Here is a 23,766-nt window from a genome sequence, read left to right as displayed (position 1 = left end):
CCCTGTCATGTGTATATAATCACCTGTAAATATTGCCCAGTGCCAGTTGGCACAGTGCATATTGTGTGATTACTATTCTAATTCGTTTTATGATAATACAAAGGCTATTTTTTAAATAACCTTGTGTGGAGTTCCTTTTGTGGTGTGCCAAGTATGTTGCTGTGTGATTTGCTCAAATGCATTACACATTGCCTCCAAGATAGGCCTGACTGCTCGTGCTAAGCTACCAAGGGGGTGAGCAGGGGTTATCTTTGGCGTGTAACTCCCTTGTCCTGACTAGAGTGGTGGTGTCTGCCTGGCTTTGGCGCAAGCCTTAGCCAACTAGAGATCACATTTCTAACACTGAGATAGTGAAACCACGGAAGGTAAAAGAAGCACTCACCGTCCGCCTACGTTGTATAAAAAAATTGACTTGCCCAATGTAGCACTTACCATGCGCCTCCCACCAGCAAAGAGCTCTTCACACGCTCTAGACTGGGAACCACGGCACTATTATTTTCAGAGGTTATGGGCAAAGACAAGCACTCCCCCTGCACTGAGCTGCCAATTAATACAGCACTCCTTGCATGTTTTAAATCAAATAAAGGGGTGAAGAACAAACCAGTCCTTCCCCTGCAGGTTTCCTTTGAGATCCAGCAAGGATCTTTTCACAAAGTTGTGTGTAGCCCTGAGACTTCTAACATGGTTCCAGCACACACAAGTCCTTGGAGATTCTTCACAAGCAGGATATCATAGTACGGCAAAAAGAGTTAGTCCTTTTTCTCCCCCACAGACAGAGGCAGCAACTGCAGGCCAACTCACCCCTCACTCACAAAAGGTAGTGCTCACAAAATTCTTCTGCTCTTTTTCTTGGCAGGGTCCTCTTGTTCTTTGAAGTAATCTAAATTCCTGGGTTTTAGGTGTAATACTTAATATCCTAAAATGGTGTTGTTCTCTTTGTGTAAAGGTCTCTGAGCCCAGTCCAAACCAGTCCTGTCCTCCCTGGTGAAGCATGACCATAGCGGACTGAGGTTCCGTGACGATTTGAACCCGTGTTTTCAATATTGTCGGAAATACATAATATTGGTATCAGCGAACCGCAAATGATCCATTTAGCATATCCTGGTGTTTTCGCTACGATACGAACAAGAGCACTCCTGTTATGAACACATTTCTGATCTACCCACGGCATCCATCTTAGATCATGGCCGCCATTTTGTGTTTCTTGCCCTCACATACGCAATAACCTCTGATCACTTCATTTCGACTAAGGACACGTAGCCTTAGCCGGAGATTCACCTCTCTCATGACACGTGCACCTTAAACCAGATCACGCTGTAGCTACATGACTCGACAAAGGCTGCCTCCTCTGCCCGAGGCCAGCCCACCTGAACTGGTTCTCGTGTCCATTGTCCCGATCATGATTAGGTGGCCGAAGCCGGTAGCCTTGCCCATTTACAACCCACAAACATCTCTTATCCCGCTTTTCTATCTTCTGCACCTGGCTCTGCTCCTTTCCTTCTGGGCCTTTATTAGGGGGAGGTAACGAAATTTACGATGAGGCGGTCCGGCTCTTGAATGCAATATTGACAAGGGATTGTGATGAACTAGTGGGAACCCCTCTCCGTAGATGTTTTGTATCAGATTTTATCAACGGTTCCTGTGTACGCCAAATATTTATTGTTTGTGACACAAAGGTTTTGAGAATGTACCAACATGTGAAGAATTCGCCTGAAGGCCAAAAATCAGTATATAAGGAGCAACCCTCTTTGTACAAATTGAACAGGCTCCTAGTTACTGCCCATGTGTAGTTTCTGTGACTTCTGTGTCCCTGCAGTAATAAACCTTTGGTCTTTGACGCCACCATCGAGAAGCCCGTGTTTCTGTTCATTTGCGCACCAAGGCAGGTGGAACTCCGGGGTCTTTGGGTGTTGTTCCCTGACACCTCTGGACGGAACCAAAAAGTCCAGAACTCCAATTGGCGCCCAACGTGGGGCGACGTCATTCGGTACCGGTCCAAAAGCCTGAAGAGTTCGAGAAGCTTCGTGTGAAGATTCCTGAGGGAGGCGCCCCACTTCATCGATCCCGGCATATCGCAAAAGTGGCCCGAAGTTCTCTTCCACGAGGGTTCCCGTTCAGGACGGCTGCAGTGGGCCGTTGCCTTGACCGTCGCCCTGTCTTGGACCCGAGGTGCAGCCCTTAGTACAGCGAAACGTGACGGGTTTCTCCTTGGTGACGTCTTCAGTGCCTCAGTTAAGTATTTAGTGGTTGCTAGTTGGTTACTTCGTAAGGGTTGTTATAATCCTTTTTGGTTCTTAGTTTGGTTCGGTTTCGTAAGATTATCATTGGTTGTTCTGGTTACGATAATCTATTTGGTTCAGTTTGGGTATCGATACATTAGTTTGGTTTTGGTAGGCCTTAAAAGTTCTTGGTTCAAGTGCACATATTTGTTTTGTGTTTTGTTTGTTTTGTGTTCCGGACTGAAAATGGTAAGTCGGAGAAATTGTATGTTGTCGTGCTTCGGTTGCAACAGTGACTCACGATTGGAGGACTCATGTCTGGTTCCTCCGATTGGGACTCCCCTATATGACTTATATTGTAAATATGGCGTGGGTCCTATATCCTATAATGAGGTGTGGGTCCGCTACACCAAGAAAGACGGTGTCCTTAGTTGGCCACTGCATGGTAGTTTTGAACCCGAAATTCTTGATAATTTAGAAACGAAATTGTTTAGGAAGAAAGCCCGGCCGGCAATGTTTGATTCTTTCCGTTACTGGCGAAAAGAATCCAAACAGAGAGAAATGAAGAAATTTAAGAAAGAACAGAAAGAGAAAGATGAGTTGACCTTAGAGCAAGCAACTAAACAGCTGCAAGATAACGAGTGTGAGAAGGCTATAGAGGTGGCCATTAGAGAGCATAATTTAGCGATCGACAAGTGCTACCCTGCCTTGCCATCGAAAACGGCTAAGATACTAGAGGATTCGGAAAACGATCCTCTGTTGTCTTATCTGTTACGGTCACCTCCACCGTATGCACAAGGTGCTACGGCTCCACTTGTTCCAAATGTCCAATTGCCGGTTGCTGGACAACCTGGTATTCCTGCTCCTGCCCCTCAGAATCAAGTTCCTGTACCTCCTGTGGTTAATGTGACTGTTCCTACGGCTCCTCCTCCTCCTGGATTGCCGACTTCTATACCTGTATCTGTCTCGCTTACACCTACTACTTCACAAACTATTTTTCTCGATACTCCTACTGCTTCACTATCTGTTCCTACTTCCACTGTGTTTTCTACGTCTGCGAGTGTGTTGACTCCACTTTCTGTACGTCGAAGAATCACTGATTCTGTGTCTAATATGCTGTCTCCTTTCTATAAAACTTTAATTAAGACTCCTACTTCTGACTCTGTTCAGAGACGTAGTCAGCATCCAAGCATTGAGGAACGGGGAATTTTAGATTCCACGGCTCTCAGATGGATATCGAAGAGTAGGAGATATAGTACGAGAGATGTACTAGAAACATTTATGCAGTGGAAGGAACCAACGCAACGGTACGTCTTTGATGAGATGTGCTCGTTGTTACGTGAGGAAATAGAGGAAGATGATATTGAATCGAATTTAGAAGACTTAATTAAAGTTCAGAAAGAGTTTGCTGCTGGTATGATAGTGGGTGAAAATATAGAAGAAGCAATGGAACTGATCTTAAGTTTTAGGAATGATCCATCTCTTCGTTCGCCGAGAGATTTAGAGAAAGGTAAGACGAAGCTGAGTCGCCAATATCCAATGAGGGAGGTTCCTCCAATTTGGCGTGAAGCTGTGCAAGCTGACAATGTTGCTGGTATTGTAGCCGCTCCGGCGCAATTCCAGAGAGTGTGGATACACATTCCGTGGAAGCGAGCCGAAGTGCTAGCAGTGAAACAGGCCTTACCAGATCCGCGTAAGAATCCTGCTGGATATTACAAGGAATTAACACAGACGGTTGAAGCTTGTATAATGAACCTAGCAGACATTGATATGTTATTTGGGAATGTAGTTCCGCAACCAGTGTGGGCTAAAATTCGTAGGGAAGATCATCAAGTTGCTTTAGGTGGGGATTGGGCAGCTATCACTGCAGCGGATGGTCAGCAAACGGGTGGTGCAAAACCTGAACCCCTGATTGCTAATCTTCCGGGTAGGATAATTGACTTAATGAAGACTCTGATGCCCGCATTGCGTGTTAATTGGGACAAGTTATCCGCATGCAAGCAAAAGAAAGACGAAAGTGTCTCCGACTTCTTCACAAGGTTCGAAGAGACTTTTGTAGATCATAGTGGTCAGGATATGAGCACTGAAGGAGGACAGAGACTGTTTGTCGATAAATTTGTGCATAATTTGTTACCTGAATTATGCAATAAATTAAAGGATTCAGAGAGTGCGTGGGCTGTTTCTACAACTGCGCAAATACTTGCAACTGCACAATATTATGAAAATAGGGATAAAGAGGAAAAAGAGAAATCAGACAAGAAAACGAAAGATTTAAAGACTAAAGTTCTTTTGCAGCAGGCGTATCCGCCTCGAACGAATCAGACTAATATGCAACAGGGTTCATATCAGAAAACAGATTACAGTTCGACGAGGCCTCAATATCAGTGGAACCAGTGTGCGTATTGTAAGAAAGAGGGTCACTACAAGAATGAATGTCCGGTCTTAGCGCAAAATAATGCAGTAGCATCTCAGAGAGGTCGTGGTGGTTTTGTGCAGAATTCTAGAGGTCGAGGGAGAGGTGCTATGCCTCCACAGACGAATGATCGTCCCTCCAATCACTTTGATCAAAGAAATGGACAGCCAGCCCAGCAGAATAGATCTCAGCAATATCTTGTTGAAGACTATTGTGAAGCGGATGAGGGATTTCAGCAAAATGGGTACTAGGACAGCCATGGACAGAGAGAGGGAGTAGTATCAGTTCCAGTAGATCAGAGTGGGCCTTATGTCGCAGTAGCAACATCAGGTGTAGTCGAACCGTTTCTGTTGGATACTGGTGCCGCAAAAAGTTCTATCATTCATGCGAAACTCCCTGGCGCACCTTTGTCTGGTTCAACAAATGTTTCTGTAGGTTTTTCAGGCGCCCCTGTTTACAACCCCATATCTGGTCCTTTGTCTATTTCTGTTGGACCGTGTCAATTGAAAGCACCCTTGATTTTGACGACGGGTTGTAATGAAAACCTGCTTGGTTTAGACTTGTTAAAACGACTATATGCGACACTGTACTGTTCTCCGGAAGGGGTACAGCTTACATTGGGTAAAAGAATCACCTCTCCGATGTACTTGTCAATAGATGCACTTCCACCAGAGCTGCCTTCACTCCCTGATTCTCTTTGGGCGACTGGTCCTAATGATGTAGGCCTTTTAGAAATACCACCATATGTAGTAACTTTGAAAGCAAATGTAAAGTTTCCAAGAATTCCGCAATATAAAATATCTAGTGAAGGTGAACGTGCACTTTTATTGATTGTGCAAGACTTGATTAAGAAAGGTGTGGTCGAAGAAACTAGAGGAAATGTTTGTAATAGTCCTGTATTACCGATTTTGAAACGAACTGATCCCACAAAGCCTCCAGTATATAGGTTTGTCATCGACCTCAGAGAAGTTAATAAGATTGTGGTCCCACAGTTTCCTGTGGTTCCAGACATTACTGCCTTGTTAACATTGATACCTGCTACAGCCACTTGGTTCTCAGTCATCGACTTAAAGAATGCCTTCTTCAGCATTCCGATCGCTGAGGAAAGCAGAGATATTTTTGGCTTCTGTCTAGGAGGTCGCAGTTTCAGATTTAAACGCGCTCCACAAGGCTACTGTGAGAGCCCATCTATTTACAGCCAAGCATTAAAAAGCCAATTAGACTCCTTTGTCCTTCCTCCAGGTTCTGCTCTAGTACAATATGTAGATGATCTTCTAGTGGCTGCCGATAACAAGGAAACTTGCAAAGCAGCTACGGTTTCGCTATTACATCACTTGTCTAATTTGAATCACAAGGTATCACCTTCTAAAATGCAATACTGCTGCCAAGAAGTGACCTACCTAGGTCATCTCTTGTCAAAGGAGGGAAGGAAGTTGACCCCAGAGAGAATAAAAGCAATTACGCAAATGAGTGTTCCACGCACACAGAGAGAAGTACGTGCCTTTTTAGGTATTACCTCTTACTGTAGACAGTGGATCCCAAATTTTTCTCTTTTAGCGAAGCCATTGGTAGCTTTGACTGGGAAAAATGTTCCGAGTCCGGTGCCATGGTCTGATGAATGTCAAGAGAGTTTTTCTGAGTTACGAAAAGCACTGTGTTCAGCTCCTGATTACAGTAAGCCATTCACGCTCTATGTTCACGAGAGAGAAGGTTGCGCAATGAGTGTTCTGACACAGAAATTTGGTGATAAACAACGCCCTTGTGCGTATTTTTCATCAACATTGGATCCGGTAGCTAGAGCGTTACCTAGTTGTTTGAGAGCTACAGCGGCAGCTGCTGCTTCCATTCGACAATCTGCTGGTTTGGTGATGAACAACATGCTAGTGGTCATGGTTCCTCATGCGGTGGACACACTCATGAATCGAACGAAGACACAACACCTTACTAGTGCGAGACTATCTGGTTACGAGCTGACACTACTAGCGAGTCATATTCAGATTAAAAGATGTAATGTATTGAATCCAGCAACGCTGTTGCCGGCTAATCAAGAGTCGAGTGATTCCGAGCCACATGATTGTTGTTTTAAAACGGAGGAAGAGACAAAAGGACGAATTGACTTGAAGGATACTCCATTACTAGATCCGGATGGTACATTGTATGTGGATGGGTCATGTTTTAAATTGGAAAATGGTGATGTGACTGCTGCTTACGCAGTAACGACTTTGAAAACGATTGTGGAGACTGCAAGAGTGAGTCAGAATTCTGCCCAAGCTGCAGAATTAATAGCTTTAACCAGAGCGTGTGTTTTAGCTAAGGGAAAGAGAGTGAATGTTTTTACAGATAGTCAGTACGCATTTGGCGTGGCCCATAGTTTTGGCCGTTTGTGGAGAGAAAGAGGTTTCATTACGTCCCATGGGACGAAGATTCAACATGGTCAGCTAGTTAACGACTTGTTGGAATCTCTAACCTTGCCGACTGAAGTTGCGATTGTGAAGTGCAGTGCTCATAAAGCAATTACGGATGATGTTGGTCGAGGAAATGCTTTTGCTGATGAAACCGCTAAACAGACAGCTAGAGACATGATGAGCAGAATGTATGTTGCTACGTCTGCAAGATGGATTGCTGAATCTGGAATGTGTGAGGATACAATGGAAAGTGTGAAAGAGATTCAGAAAGAGGCAACTGAGGAAGAGAAACGTGTATGGAGAGAGAGTACGGGCAAGTTAGATTCGAATGGGTGTTGGATTGATTTGACAGAACAGCAGCGTTGGATGTTGCCTGATGCGTATGTGCTTGCAGTGGTGACAATGGCGCATGGAGTAGCACATATAAGTTCTAAAGGAATCTGTAAGATGTTGGCTCCAGTCTGGAAGAATGATGGAATCAGTAAGTGTGCAGAGAGAGTGGTGAAAAATTGTATGGTATGCCTGATGCATAATCCTGGCAAGGGAACTCCAACTCCTGCTGGTCACTTCGCTCCTCCTTCCTGCCCCTTTGAAGTGATTCAGTTAGACTTCATTCACATGGATCGCTGTAATAATTTGAAATATGTCCTGGTGGTAGTCTGTGCTTTTTCCAGGTGGATCGAAGCATACCCACTAAAGGACAATACTGCCCTATCAACTGCCAAGATTCTTCTCAAAGAATATTTCCCTAGGTATGGAATGCCACGGATTGTATGGTCAGATAACGGAAGTGAGTTTATAGGGAAAGTTATGCAGAGTGTGTGTGCCGGCCTAGGTTTGAAACAGAAGTTCCACAGTGCAAACCACCCTCAGTCAGCTGGTTTAGTGAAGGGTTACAATGGCACCCTCAAACTGAAATTAGCTAAAATACAGGCATCCACAGGTTTAGCCTGGCCAGACGCACTTCCTTTGGCTTTGTTATCAACGAGAGCAACTGTACATTCTAGAGTGGGGCTTAGCCCTTACGAAATAGTCTTTGGCCGCCCGGCAAATATCTGGGGTGTGCCAAGGCCTAAGGAATTTTGTTCCCTAGAATATCCTATGTTGATAGACTATCTTTACGACTTGACTGCTAAATTGAGTCTTATTCATCAACAGGTTTTCGATGCTTTACCAAAGCCTCCGGAGAGTCCAGGGCATCAGCTGAAGCCCGGAGAACACGTGGTTATCAGGAACTTTGCGAGGACGAAGAATCTTCAGCCCCGATACGTCGGTCCTTTCCAGGTCCTTCTTACAACGAGGACAGCAGTTCGTGTAGCTGGACGCAAGCACTGGGTGCACGCGTCCCATGTTAAGCGTGTCCCTTTGCCGCTTCCTTACGACGACTGGGTGAAAAAGGGAATTGGTTCCTCCGAATTTGAAAGCACTCCGAAGTTCATCCCTTTCAGCGATGCCGAATTAATCACTGACACTCCAAGCTCTGACTCTCCTTCAGAAAAGACTCCTTTGAACACTGAACATTTGTCTCCAACATCAGAAGAAACTCTGCCATCTGCGAACTTGAACACTGCAACAGCTACCAGTGATACGCTATTTGCTGATCAGACAGTACCTGCGAAGCAGAGATATAATTTACGAAACCGTAATATGGACAAATAAAGCAAGCAACTGCATATTGTGATATTTTGAAATTTTGAACTTTTGCATTCAGCCAGGAAGTTTGCTATTGTTTTGTTATTTTTAAATTGCCTTGCCGTCTGGGTAGCCGTAGGGTCGTGGCTGTGTGCCTAGTTGAATCTGCAGGGGTCTGACACAAGGTCGATCTTTCTGTTGGTTCTGGGAACTCCCAGGGCTGATAGAGGCGTTTTCATCTACGTACACATCATCAGTGGTCGCGAGCGGATTGTAGAAGATGGAGCTTCCTGCGCTGCAACGAGAAAATGGGATTTACGTTCGCAGAAACAGACTTTTCAGAATTCTTCATAGCAAATGCTTTTTGACGCAATGTGCCATTACATTTCTAATTGTCTTGATAACGTTGGTGGGTGGCATCGTTTTTGGTATAAGTTTGATTTATGTACCAGTAACTACAGTACCTCCCCTTAATCCTGTTACTTCTACTGTTTCCTCAATACACTCTTTTCATTCGTTTCCCGAACATGAGCAAGCCCGACGCTCAGAGTTCATTAACAACACTTTTGTACAGCTCTTGCACCAACACCAACTGGTAGTTAACACTACAGACTGCTGGGTGTGTGGCTTGATACCCCACACTATGGATAAAGGTATTCCTTATCTGGTTTTGCCTTTCAGCTACAATGGATCATTTCAGGCCCTTCAAACCATCTTTGCTTATGCCCTTGAAACCTATCCTCCACGTCCACCACGTTCCACTAAATATAACTCTGCCAACAAAGCTTTAGTCCAGGGAATTATTGACATGATCAAGGACGTCAATAATACTCCATCATACCCTAGAGACGAACTGCGAGTGTATTTAAGTTGGAATACTTCAGAGTATCGCCTTAGTTTAGGAGAAAGCAAGCGTAAAAGCTCAACTCCAATCTGGGTCGTACCTCACCGAGGTCAGGTCTGTCTACAAGGTAATGGGAGAAATCCAAGAGCTCAGCTAGGGAGGAGTGAGTGCGTTGAGACTTATGTGTTTCCGGCTAACTCTTCCCCTGCCTTCCTTACTGCTAGGGGTACCTACTTCATCTGTCGAGACCGGGCATATACATGGTTACCTGCTGACTTTTCAGGTTCACGTTATATTGCTCGATTGTTGCCTCCAACATACACTGCTTCATCTGACTACCACAGAACCAGAGTAGCGAGAGGTGTTTTCAGCAAAGAAGATACCGCTAGTCAGGAAGCTGGAGACTTCTTCAAAGGCTTCCTTCCGTTCTGGGGGCCTATGGCCAATAGTAGAAACATACGTCAGCTAACACGGGTAGTTGAATCTACTATTACCGAGACTGCTGGTGCCCTTAGCAATTTGACAGCTGAGCTTCAGGCGGATAGACTCATGACGTTGCAGAACCGTATGGTTCTAGACGTTATCCTTGCAGACCGAGGTGGGGTATGTAGAATGATCCAATCGAGCTGCTGTGTCTTTATTCCTAATAATGCTCCAACAGTCTATGAGGCGATCTCTAAGCTACACAAGATTTCCGACTCTATACACGTAGACAAGGGAAACTGGTCCTTTATGGAGTGGTTTTGGACTCTGATCTCAGCGTGGGGATGGAAGGTTCTAATGGTCATCGGTGTCATCTTAGTATTCCTCTTCTCATGCTGCCTGATTATCCAGTGTGGTCCCGCTTTGTGTAGTCTTTGTGCTGCAACCTGTTTTAGGAAACCACCTGCGTTTGGAGAAAAGGCACGGGAAAGGATGATGATACAACAGCATGTCACTGACCTGATGAGTATAGAACTAGACTCTGACATAGACTGAGTAATTGCCTATGTAAGGGCAAAAGGAGGGTCTGAGGTTCCGTGACGATTTGAACCCGTGTTTTCAATATTGTCGGAAATACATAATATTGGTATCAGCGAACCGCAAATGATCCATTTAGCATATCCTGGTGTTTTCGCTACGATACGAACAAGAGCACTCCTGTTATGAACACATTTCTGATCTACCCACGGCATCCATCTTAGATCATGGCCGCCATTTTGTGTTTCTTGCCCTCACATACGCAATAACCTCTGATCACTTCATTTCGACTAAGGACACGTAGCCTTAGCCGGAGATTCACCTCTCTCATGACACGTGCACCTTAAACCAGATCACGCTGTAGCTACATGACTCGACAAAGGCTGCCTCCTCTGCCCGAGGCCAGCCCACCTGAACTGGTTCTCGTGTCCATTGTCCCGATCATGATTAGGTGGCCGAAGCCGGTAGCCTTGCCCATTTACAACCCACAAACATCTCTTATCCCGCTTTTCTATCTTCTGCACCTGGCTCTGCTCCTTTCCTTCTGGGCCTTTATTAGGGGGAGGTAACGAAATTTACGATGAGGCGGTCCGGCTCTTGAATGCAATATTGACAAGGGATTGTGATGAACTAGTGGGAACCCCTCTCCGTAGATGTTTTGTATCAGATTTTATCAACGGTTCCTGTGTACGCCAAATATTTATTGTTTGTGACACAAAGGTTTTGAGAATGTACCAACATGTGAAGAATTCGCCTGAAGGCCAAAAATCAGTATATAAGGAGCAACCCTCTTTGTACAAATTGAACAGGCTCCTAGTTACTGCCCATGTGTAGTTTCTGTGACTTCTGTGTCCCTGCAGTAATAAACCTTTGGTCTTTGACGCCACCATCGAGAAGCCCGTGTTTCTGTTCATTTGCGCACCAAGGCAGGTGGAACTCCGGGGTCTTTGGGTGTTGTTCCCTGACACCTCTGGACGGAACCAAAAAGTCCAGAACTCCAGGACAGACACAGCATTGTTCAAAAGGAGACACAGCCCATTCAGGTGTAAGCAAATCGCCTCCCACCACTGTAAAAGCAGTCCATATCTATTCAGCCTTGCAATGAGTCACCCAGGAAAGGCAGGGCACACCTCACCCCCCACAGTGACTGTCTAGAGTGAATGTACATCTCAGCTCCTGTCACTCACACACCAGATGCTGAATACACAAACAACCAGATGTACACAGAGTGGTAAGGTAAGAAAATGCTCACTTTCTAAAAGTAAAGTAAACAAAAATATCTCAACTGGTATAGTTAAGGAGGACGGTTAGGCATGCAAGTACAGTACTTTACACAAAAGGAGAGACCAGGGAACTCTAGGTTATTTTTTTAGAAAGTACATTCAGCATCATGTATTTAAGAACAAAACCAAATATGCCAATCATGGATAACTAATCATATCACAATTTATACAGAGAGCATATGCACTTTAGCACAGATCAGCTGTGGTAAAGTGCCCAGAATCCTACAGCCAACGAAAACAGGGTCAGAAAATAGGAGGCAAAAGGCAAAAAGTTTGGGGATAACCCTGTCAAAAGGGCCAAGTCTAACCCCCTTCCTTAACATCCTGGTCCCACCACTGTCCCTGGTGGCCTCTTTTCCCTGGTGCTCTAATCCCAGTTTGACTTGAAATTTTCAGATTAAGTTCACAAAGTCTTTTCACCACCAAGAAGGTTTTCGTCTGTCCTTGCACGATTTTAATATAGTCAGGATAGATGCATATAGAATGTCCTTCAAGCAGCAGCCCCCGCCTCCCCCCCCCCCCCCACACACACACACGTGGTTTGCAAAATTGCATCTCTAGCCCAGAAATTGAACAAACGAGCTATGATAGCCTGCGGAGGTAAACCAGGTCTGGGCTGCGGAACATGGGACATGTATGCCCGTTCGACAGTTGAAAAGTTTAAAAGTTGAAAAGTCTCTTAGGGGCCAGTGTATTGGTAATCCAGTCCTCCAGGGAAAATTCAGCAGAGGATCCCTCCGCCTGTTCTGGAAAGTTTACAGAATGCAGATTATTCCTGCGGTACCTCCACTTGTAATCCTCTGTAAATTCATCTAAGCGGTTTGTCTGTTGTTGGAGACGAAGGAAGGTACCACAAATGGTATCAACCTCCGTCCGTAAAGCACTCATATCTTATTCTAGGGCCGTTGTACCTTTTGAGACTTAGTGCAATCCACCAACAGTAAATTGACGTCTATGGTGAAAGAGTCAATATTATGGACCATTTTATCTCTTGAGTTATGAATCGCCGCCGACACATCTGTTAAGGAAGGTGTTGACTCCCCAACGGTTCACCACTGCCATCTAGAGGGGCCCCATGGGCTCCACCCTCTGGGAGAACTGTCTGCGCATTGTTAAGAATGTTATTTGCCTGGGTTACCTGATTGCCTCTCTTTTTCGCCATTGTGAGGGTCAGTAAGGATCCAGGCACAAAGCACTGAGCGGTAACAGAAGTAGATCACGGAGGAAACCCCCACCAATCGCGCTCCTCTCTCTCGGTCAGCTGGGCGTATTTAATAATATCAGAAAGCCAGGTAGTGTTAGCAACACTCCCCATTAGGCGCGAAACACCCATTGGGCTCAAGGTTAACAATACCAGGTGCGTCTCACAGTGACCTCCCCCGACCCCCATTCAGGGTCCAGTTAGAGTCCTAGCCAGTTTGGCGGAATTTGGCACAGGTGCCAAACTTCACCAATTACGCAATGGGAGTTATAATTCTGCCCGGGCCTAAAGAAATTGCGCCTCGCGAGTTTTGCAACATTAGCATACACATATTTCTACTTCCTCCGAAGAGTACTGAAATATTTTGCGAGGTACCTGGCATAGACCTCTTCCTAATTTGCGACATAAGATATTATTATAATAATCGCGAGAAATGGGTTTAGGGACACATTATATATTAGGTAGGGTGTCTTACCATTTTTGACTTCCTTTGCACCCTGGGGGTTGTCTTTGTTTCCAATTAGACATTACACCGGAAATGCCCTGTCTCCTAATATTAGGAAGAGGTAAAATAGTGTAACGTGTGCATGCTGCACAATTGCTTTATATTCTACGTATTGCAGTCGGTTGACTTCAGAAACAGCTGAGTCCTCCCTCTCCTCATGGGCGTAAAGGGACGGACCGGAAGATTTGCATGTTTCCAGGTCCCGCCCACTCATGCACTGCCTCCCGTGTGATTGAAAGGCTGCCAGCTGCTGCCGCTCGCTGTGTGCTGGGGTGCAGCACCTCGGACAGCGACACCTCCGAGAGCAGCGCCGGAGCGCGCCACCAGACGTGCTAATGGACCAGCTTTTCACTAACGATTACTGTACGAAACAACCTGTCAGGATCCTCCCTGCGACGTTTTTCTGTCTTGGCTCACTATAGGATCTCAACAAGCTTCCGTTTAATAACATATCGTAAACAATATACCCCGTTCAATGCGTTCCTGGTACGTTCTTCCTCGCCATCTCACGATCACGGTCAAAACTCCCTCCCCTCATCGAGTTTTCACGTATACTTTCTCAGTCTGATGCCACTCATTCTAACAGCCCGTCTCTTCTGGGCATGTGTGCCCCAGTCCCGTCGGTTCCTTCGCCGGCATGTGGCCCACTCCCCTTCTGTTTCGCAATCGCCACATTTTCTTTTTTCCATCAGCTCCCTCCCGCCCATCTCCCAGCTCTCGTCTGAGCCTGCCTCCACTCTGGACTACTTGTGCGCAGGGGAAAGGAGAAGGAGGGGGCTAGTGACTTTGTTGCAAATTTCTGGACTGTGAGACGGGCATTCGAACCTGGGTCCGCGCATTTTCGGATTGCGTGTTCCTGGACAAGTCGCATTATCTCCCTGTGACTCTGAAATTCTTCCCTTTAGTGTAAGTGCTTATGCGGTATTCAATTAACAGCAGGGTACTGTACGAGGAAAGGAATATTTCCATTTATCATGGTCTAGACATCTCTGCCTAACCCGGGCATCTGGAATACAAGATAACTATAATAAAGCTCTTAGAGGCAAAGTTGAGCAGAACGCCCCTTAGGTGAAAACAGGTCGATCTTGCATTACTATATTGATAGCTAATTGGCTACTACAGCACCTTTGAAACATGTCTGCTTCTTCCTGGGGCTACGCTGACTTTGCTCCGGAGGTGGCTGTGTGTGTGTGTCCCACGGGTGGCCTCGGTGTGCGCCGCAGCACCGCTGCACCGCAGACGCCTCCCGCCCTCAGTGCTGCGCTGCCAGGGACTGCGCCTGGCCTCCCCCAGCCCCGCGACTCCCCTTTCACATCGGACAATCCCCCATTGAGTGTCCGTTGAAGGGCGCCTGCTTTGCATGCAGCCCGCACAGGCTCTGCCGGAGGGGAGGCTGTCCAAGGACAAGCTGTGCGGGGAAGCGGGGTGGGTTTCGTCTTCCACCTGCACCAGTGACCCTGCACACCCGATCTCAAAGGCAGCCTCGCACTCATACGCATCATGTCCCTGCCTCGCCTCCACAGCCCCTGCAAACACAGAAATGTTGCCAGCCCCTTGGCAATGTGGGGTTATTAGCGGCAGCCAGACCCGCCCCGCCCAGCGCCGAGCAAGTCTCCCGACAGTGTGTATTGGAAGCAACCAAGATGGTTCCACCCCCGCACTCCCTCCACGCGCACTAAGCCAGTCGCCTAGCAATGTATTAATTAGAGGCAAACAGCCCCCTTTTGCCCCCCCCCCCCCAACCAGGCAGTCTCCTAGCATGCTGTGTATTCAGTAAAGCTAACACTTCCTCTATACACACACACAAACTTAGACCCAGGCAGTGTATTTAACACATACACACATGACTCCATCCAACACAATCATCCTTATTAGCTCTATAGCTCTAGCTCCACCATTGCCAAGTGCAATGTAATAGCCATGCATCTTCTTTCAAACGCATGCTTTGTGGAGGTGGAGAGCCACTGGAGGCTCGGGCTGGATTACTGGATCTGACTCAGCTCGAGGTCCTTCTGGAACTTGGAGCCCACAACGCACCGAGCTCTCATGTGGCTTCTGACTGCCACCTACACTCACCTCCAACCTCGAGCACAAAGAAATACACATAAAGTAGGGATCTTTGCTGTAAAAAGGAGTGCGAACGCGAAACCTAGCTGGTGGCAGAACTCGAAACCATAGAACCTGGCCTCCATCCCAGCTTCCCGGTGACTACATTGTGTGATCCTAGTCAATGTTTTTTCTCTCAGACCCTTTTTCTTCATTATCTCACCAGACACCTTCAAATTCACGAGTTCAGGTTCCCGTTGTACCATGACAACTGCCTCAATTCACTGGTGACATTGTGGTCATGATGGAGGGAGGGCATCAGTATTTTTAAGTTCATGTTTGAAAACAAAACAGTGTTTTTATAAGTGCTTTTCAATGCCTTGGTATAATCTTCAGTACTGAGGTGAAACGCTTCCTCGCGTTAATAAACAGGCTGTTTTTGAAATCTGAAGAGACTTTACCTTGTATTTACATGACATCGTTTACGTGCCAAATACATTCAATGCTCGTACCGTGCACGGACTCTCGGACTCTCGGAAGCAAGCCCGGCTATTCAAGGCTCGGCTCTGGCTCTTTTAGCTTGTCGACTCGGTCCGATCTGATGTTATACTGTTTGCACCCCACCTGACCCCTCCCCACTACCACCCCCCACTTTACCTCGGAATCCAGTGTGGCTTGCTCTTAGAGGTAGCATCCCGCCTGCAGCCCTCTGCCCCCAGCGATGTGCATGCCCAGCGGCAGTCCTCTGCCCGCACCCCAGCGGTGTGCACGTTCAGTGCAGCCCGCAGCGCTCTGCACCCCTCCTCCTAGTGGTGTACAAGCTCACTGCAACCCGGAGCATCTGCCCCCCCCCTAGGTGTGCACTCTCAGTGGCAGCCCGCGCCCCTGTTTCCTCCCCCGCCCCAGAGGTGTGCACGTAGCCTTTTAAAAGTAGTGTGCACGCTCAGTGCATCCCGCAGCCCTGCTCCTAGTGGTGTACACGCTCACTGCAACCCGGAGCATCTGCCCCCCGCCCCCCCCCCCCCCCACAGGTGTGCACGCTCAGTGGCAGCCCGCGCCTCTGTTCCCTCCCCCCCCCGCCTCAGAGGTGTGCACGAAGCCTTTTGAACAGTAGGGTGCACTCTCAGTGACAGCCCGCAGCCCTCTGCCCCCTCCCCCAGCGGTGTGCACGCTCAGTAACAGGCCACAGCACTCAGTCTCCCTCCCCCCAGCGGTGTGCACGGTCAGTGACAGTGAGTAGCACTCTGCCCCGCTCCCCCAGCGGTGTGTACTCTCAGTGACAGCCCGCAGCACACGCCCCCCTCCCCCCATCGGTGTGCACGCTCAGTGACCACCCGAAGCACACGACCCCCGTCCCCCAAGCGTGTGCAAGCTGAGTGACAGCCCACAGCATTCAGCCCCCCTCCCCCCATCGGTGTGCACTCTCAGGGACAGCACGCAGCACACGCCTCCCTCCCCCCAGCGGTGTGCACTCTCAGTGACAGCCCGCAGCACTCAGCCCCCTCCCCCCTCCCCCCAGCGGTGTGCACTCCCAGTGACAGCCCGCAGCACTCAGCCCCCCCCCCTCTCCCCAGTGGTGTGCACAGTGAGTGACAGCCCGCAGAACACGGCCCCTCCCCCAAGCGTGTGCACTCTCAGTGACAGCCCGCAGCACCCAGCCCCCCTCCCCCAAGCATGTGCACTCTCAGTGACAGCCCACAGCACACGCCACCCTCCCCCAATTGTGTGCAGTCTCAGTGACAGCCCGTAGCACTCAGCCTCCCCCCTCCCCCCCAGCAGGGTGCACGCTGAGTGACAGCCCGCAGCACTCAGCTCCCTCCCCCAAGCGTGTGCACTCTCAGTGACAGCCCGCAGCACTCAGCCCCCACCCCAAGCGTGTGCACTCTCAGTGACAGCCCGCAGCACACGCCCCCCTCCCCCCATCGGTGTGCACGCTCAGTGACCACCCGAAGCACACGACCCCGTCCCCCAAGCGTGTGCAAGCTGAGTGACAGCCCACAGCATTCAGTCCCCCTCCCCCCATCGGTGTGCACTCTCAGGGACAGCACGCAGCACACGCCTCCCTCCCCCCAGCGGTGTGCACTCTCAGTGACAGCCCGCAGCACTCAGCCCCCTCCCCCCTCCCCCCAGCGGTGTGCACTCCCAGTGACAGCCCGCAGCACTCAGCCCCCCCCCCTCTCCCCAGTGGTGTGCACAGTGAGTGACAGCCCGCAGAACACGGCCCCTCCCCCAAGCGTGTGCACTCTCAGTGACAGCCCGCAGCACCCAGCCCCCCTCCCCCAAGCATGTGCACTCTCAGTGACAGCCCACAGCACACGCCACCCTTTCCCAAGCGTGTGCAGTCTCAGTGACAGCCCGTAGCACTCAGCCTCCCCCCTCCCCCCCCAGCAGGGTGCACGGTGAGTGACAGCCCGCAGCACTCAGCCCCTTCCCCCCCAAGCGTGCGCACTCTCAGTGACAGCCCGCAGCACTCAGCCCCTCCCCCCCCCAAGCGTGCGCACTCTCAGTGACAGCCCGCAGCACTCATCCGCCCTCCCCCAGCGGTGTGCACGCTGAGTGACAGCCCGCAGCACTCAGCCCCCCCCCCCCCCCCCCCAAGCGTGCGCACTCTCAGTGACAGCCCGCAGCACTCAGCCCCCCCCCCCCAAGCGTGCGCACTCTCAGTGACAGCCCGCAGCACTCAACCCCCCCCCCCCAAGCGTGCGCACTCTCAGTGACAGCCCGCAGCACTCAACCCCCCCCCCCCCCCCAAGCGTGCGCACTCTCAGTGACAGCCCGCAGCACTCATCCGCCCTCCCCCAGCGGTGTGCACTCTCAGTGAGAGCCTGTAGCACTCAGTCCCCTCCCCCCACACAGGCCCCCTCCCCCAAGCGTGTGCACGCTGGGTGACAGCCCGAAGCATTCAGTCCCCCTCCCCCCACAGTGCGCATTCTCAGTGACAGCCCGCAGCACTCAGCCCCCCTCCCCCAGCCCCCCTCCCCCAGCGGTGTGCACTCTCAGTGACAGCCCCCAGCACTCAGCCCGCCTCCCCCCAGCGGTGTGCACTCTCAGTGACAGCCCGTAGCACTCACCCCCCCCCCCCCCCCCCCTCGCCTCAGCGGTGTGCACAGTGAGTGACAGCCCGCAGCACACGTCCCCCTCCCCCAAGCGTGTGCACTTTCAGTGATAGCCCGTAGCACTCAGCCCCCCACCCCCCAGCTGTGTGCACGGTGAGTGACAGCCCGCAGCCAGGAAGCAGGCACCCGCAGCTCAGGCCAGCCTGCGCTTCCTGCTCACTCCCACAGCAGAGCGCGTGGCGCTGCGGGCCGGAGCTGCGCTGTCTACAAGCTGCCGCCGCTGCTGCTCTGCACACCAGAGTGACGGAGCAGAGCTGCGAGCAGGCTGCAGCGAGGCACCTCCTCAGCCGAGAGAGCGCACAGAGCCTGCAGCCTGCCTCCTGCCTCCACACAGTGCCTGCGCGGGAGCGGCCGCCTGGTCCTGCCAGAGAGAGCTCCTTGCAGCCTGACAGCCTCTTAACAGCTCCCGGCGTTCAGGAACCGCGCATTTCATTCTATGTTCTTTGTTTTGGATACCTGCAACATATTTTACGGACCCGCGTTGGGATCTCTTCAGTGCGAGTCTGATGGAGCAAGGGAGAGCACACAGCTGAATATTTTCAGTTATTGGTAACAGCCCACTCTCTGAGGGGGCATTTCGTGCAGGATCCTGGAGTGTGTTACTGCTGCTCCACCAGACACACTCTTCAGTTCTCTCTGCACTCTCCTAATCCCCGTGCAGCTACAATTCCTTTGCAGGAGTGCAGCCCTTTCTCTGGTTTACCTGCCTTTTTCGCCTTGCAGAGAAGCCCCTATTCCTCTCTCCAGGCGCTTGTGATATTCCTGTTTTTTGGGCGCATACTGCCTTCTCTTCTGGCTTCCCTGCCCATTTGTGGACTCTCGCCTGTCGTTCACTGCCCTTTCTTTCTCGTGGACCCTTGGCTGGTATTCACAGCCCTTTCTTTCTTGTGGACCCTCGGCTGGCATTCACTTCCCTTTCTTTCTTGTGGACCCTCGGCTGGCATTCACTGCCCTTTCTTTCTCGTGGACCCTCTGCTGGCATTCACTGCCCTTTCTGTCTCGTGGACCCTCTGCTGGCTTTCCCTGCCCCTCCCCGCTGGATACTTCTTCGCCAGATTCCGTGTGTGCTTGGATTGCGCCCTGGACACTGCATCGAGTTTTCTTAACTCAACGCAAGGCAGTCCGGGTGTCGCCGCTGCCCAGGGCTGTCAGTGGTCCAGTAACGACTGCAGTGATGTCGACGACCCCCTCGCCATGAAGTTCACCACGATGGATTGTGCCTTTGAGTTCTGGATCTTTTTTTGTGGACTAACTTCCGGCTTTCCGAGATTTCGCCTGGTGAGTGATGAAACTTTGCTTTGTGGCTCGTGAGGGGCGGCGGGTGTCTAATGAGATTCTTCCGCGTCTGCGTGAGGAGTGGAGACACGGTGAGGGGGCCCACGCACGGGCGCGGGTTGGCGCGGCCAACCTGCTCCACGGCGCTGCAGGTGAGCTGCTCTTGAGATGGCAGTCACATACACTGCTCGGGCGCCAAGTTATGTCCTGCTCTGGCGCTGCGATGCCTCCCATAAGGATTGAGTCCTCAACATTTATTATACCCTCACGCTATGGCGCGAGAGAGACTTACTGCGCTCCTTTCTACATTCAGAGGCCGTTATGTGGCCTCTCCCTCAGACTTGAACATTGCAGGTAGCGCGCAGCTGAATTCCAAGCATGGCACAGACATACTAACAACCCCCCCCCCCCCACTTCTAGAATATTACAGCAGGGAGACAGAATTGGGAAAGGTTGGTGAATTAGAGCAAACGTTTATTTTAAGAATATATAGGAAAGGAAAGACATATATATATATATATTATTTTTTTCTCACAGGCGTACACGCACATCATAACACGGGAGGATGATGTCATCCCTGAGATGGGCGGATCTACGTTATTTGCGTGAAAGAAAACCTCCTCACCTTGTAATTCACGGGCATGGAGCGCTGACTTTATGTGCTAATAAGCAGCGCAATATGGGATCGCTTCCTCTGCTCGCTGAGGGGGCTGGGCCACGGCATACAAGGAGGGCCGAAATCGTCTTCCATCAGTCAGGGGAGGACACGTGCGTGAGCGCGCACTGTCCACTAGTGACCGTGTCCTGTGCAGGGACCAGGTGCGTGACAACATGTGTTCACACTATCCTGAGCGCAGGAGCCTTCATTCCTAAACATGACTCTTCAGGGCAGGCCGATATAATCTAATGTCAGCGGGACCACTGCCATGGATGTGCCCCCCCCCCCTGGTGTTAGCAGGACCCCGCCATGCATGTCTGGCCTCTTGGTGTTAGCCGGAGCTCTGTGATTCGGGGTACTCTCGGGCTAACAGGCTCCCCCGGAGATAAATGTGGGTGCCCCAAATGTTTACCAGGAGCACTGCGAGACATGTGGGGTCCTTTATTGTTAGCAGGAGCCCTTCGGCGAATGTGGGGATCCCCTGGTCCTAGAACGAGTCCTGGGATACATGTGGGGGTTCTTGGTGTTAGCAGGAGCGCTGCGATTAATCCGTTGTCCCTGGTTTTTACAACTCTCTGAATATGGGGTCCCCTGGTGTTAGCAGTCCTGCAGTGAACGTCTTGACGTCTCCCCTTCTGCGCTGACTGAGCTGTTGACTGGTGCAGCAGGAGCCCTGGTGTGAATGTGGGGGTCCCCGCGGTTATGAATGTGGGGGTCCCCTGGTGTTATCAGGAGTCCTGCAGTGAACGCAGTAGTGCCTCCCTTATGTCAGCAGGAGCCCTCTCCGAGTGAGTTATCATCTTTTGTTCCTTTGAGCAAAGAGATGTCTGTGGTAGCTCCTCGTGTCTGTAGGAGCGCGGCGCTACATGTTTTCTCCTCTGGTGTCGGTGAGAGCTGTCCTGTGTGTGTTGTGACTCTCCGGTGTTATCTGCATCCCTGCTCTGCGGGTACGACTCCTGTGGTTGGTGGTCCCACTCCGCAGGACACTGCATTTGGCATCCACTGGTTTTGGTTGAATGAACGATTTCTTTATAGCGCCTAGAGCTGTTGGTGGGAGCCCTGAAGATGACTCCTCCTGGATTTGTTGCAGGCCCTGCTTGAGTGGTTGTCTCCGCTAGGGTTTGGGCGCGCGCTCCACCCGTGATCTGCTCTGTATCAGCCCGAGCTTTTCTCACATTCCTACAATCTCTTCACGGCGATCGCCCGTCGCGCAGCGCCTCGTCCCTCTCACGCTCGGTTCGCGCACACAAGTGCAGCACAGCCATTACTCCCATAGGGTGCCGGCTGAAGGTATATTATTAGAGTCCCTGCCGGCATGTGGTGTCCAAGGGGATGGGTGGAGCCTGCTTTACCTGTGGGGTCCAGGAATTAGAAGGAGCCCTGCTTCCCTAGTGGTAAGGTTTGGAAGGAGCCCTGCTTCCCTAGTGGTAAGGTTTGGAAGGAGCCCTGCTTCCCTAGTGGTAAGGTTTGGAAGGAGCCCTGCTTCTCTTTTAATGTCTAAGGCTTTGAAAAAGCCCTGCTTCCCTTGTGGTGTCCAAGGCTTAGAAAGAGCCCCGTTTCCCCTTGTGGTGACTACGATTTAGAAGGAGCCCTGCTTCCCTTGCAGTACCCAGAGTTTGGAAGCAGCCCTACTTTACTTCCTAATCACAAGGTGTATAAGGAGCCCTGCTTCCCTTTTGGTGTCCAAGGATTAGAAAGAGCCCTGCTATCCTTGTGGTGTCCAAGGTTTAGAAGAACCCCTGCTTCCCTTGTGGTGTCCAAGGTTTAGAAGAAGCCCTGCTTCCCTTGTGGTGTCCAAGGTTTAGAAAAAGCCCTGCTTCCCTTGTGGTGTCCAAGGTTTAGAAGAAGCCCTGCTTCCCTTGTGGTCTCCAAAGCTTAGAACGAGCCCTGCTTCCCTTGTGGTGTCCAGTGTTTAAAAGGAGCCCTGCTTCCCTTTTGTTGAGGTTTAGAAGGAGCCCTGCTTCCCTTGTAGTGTCCAAGGTTTAGAAGAAGCCCTGCTTCCCTTGTGGTGTCCAAGGTTTAGAAGAAGCCATGCTTCCCTTGTAGTGTCCAAGGTTTAGAAGAAGCCCTGCTTCCCTTGTGGTGTCCAAGGTTTAGAAGAAGCCCTGCTTCCCTTGTAGTGTCCAAGGTTTAGAAGAAGCCCTGCTTCCCTTGTGGTGTCCAAGGTTTAGAAGAAGCCCTGCTTCCCTTGTAGTGTCCAAGGTTTAGAAGAAGCCCTGCTTCCCTTGTGGTGTCCAAGGTTTAGAAGAAGCCATGCTTCCCTTGTGGTGTCCAAAGCTTAGAAGGAGCCCTGCTTCCCTTGTGGTGTCCAAAGCTTAGAAGGAGCCCTGCTTCCCTTGTGGTGTCCAATGTTTAAAAGGAGCCCTGCTTCCCTTTTGTTGAGGTTTAGAAGGAGCCCTGCTTCCCTTGTAGTAACCAAGGATTAGAAGGAGCCCTGCTCCCCTTGTGGTGTCCACGGATTAGTAAGAGCCCTGCTTCCCTTGGAGTAACCAAGGTTTGGAAGGAGCCCTGTTTCCCTTGTGGCGACTAAGGCTTAGAAGGAGCCCCGATTTACCTGTGGGCCCAAGGCTTAGAAGGAGCCCTGCTTCCCTTGTAGTAACCACGGTTTGGAAGGAGCCCTGCTTTACCTGTGGGGCCCTAGGCTTAGAAGGAGCACCACTTCCCTCGTGGTACCCACCGTTTGGAAGCGCCCCTACTTTACCTATGGATTACAAGGTGTAGAAGGAGCCTTGCTTTCTTTGCCAAGTCCAAGGTTTAGAGGAGCCCTGCTTTCCTTGTGGTGCTCAAGGTTTTGGAAGTAAACCTATGATGAGAGATCGCTGCATTCCTTGTGATGTCAAAGGGACATGACGCAGGCTCCCGCATCCCCTACGGCGCCGGTGTGGGGGAGGGGCAACTCTCCAGGGGCTCGGAACTCTCAAGGGGGCGCATTCATCCCATGATCAATGAATATACATGAGATACGGTAGACTCAGGGGCCCCTCTTCCGATTCTGCAGGGGCCCCAGCGTTTTGCGTGACACCACCCATGTTTTCTCAGGAGTCCCACTCTGTTTGCGTGTGCATTGATTCGGGCAGCCGCCATGGTCTCTATGTGGCGTCCACTTGTACAAGGAAGACCCCTGCCGTGCATGCTGTGCGCCGTGCTGTAGGAGGAAGGCTGCTCTGCGTGTGGTGACCTCGTGTGTAAGGAGACCTGTCTGAGTCGGC

At 50.4% G+C, this 23,766-nt stretch overlaps 1 protein-coding gene across 1 annotated transcript in view; it reads left to right on the top strand.

Annotated features, from left to right (window-relative positions):
• Positions 1 to 18,837: 18,837 nt before the first annotated feature.
• The window catches only part of BRINP3 (BMP/retinoic acid inducible neural specific 3), a 1,009,588-nt gene continuing 1,004,659 nt past the window's right edge, over positions 18,838 to 23,766 (top strand). The window contains exon 1 of the mRNA XM_086964475.1: positions 18,838 to 19,902. The gene's annotated coding sequence lies outside the window, so the exon portion shown is untranslated. The remainder of the gene's footprint in view (positions 19,903 to 23,766) is intronic.

Source organism: Lissotriton vulgaris, chromosome 1_1 (genome assembly GCF_964263255.1).
Source record: "Lissotriton vulgaris chromosome 1_1, aLisVul1.2, whole genome shotgun sequence".
In the NCBI taxonomy this organism is placed as follows: Eukaryota; Metazoa; Chordata; class Amphibia; order Caudata; family Salamandridae; genus Lissotriton; species Lissotriton vulgaris.
Note: the sequence above shows the minus strand (reverse complement) of the source record. Positions and strands in the feature narration are given on the sequence as shown.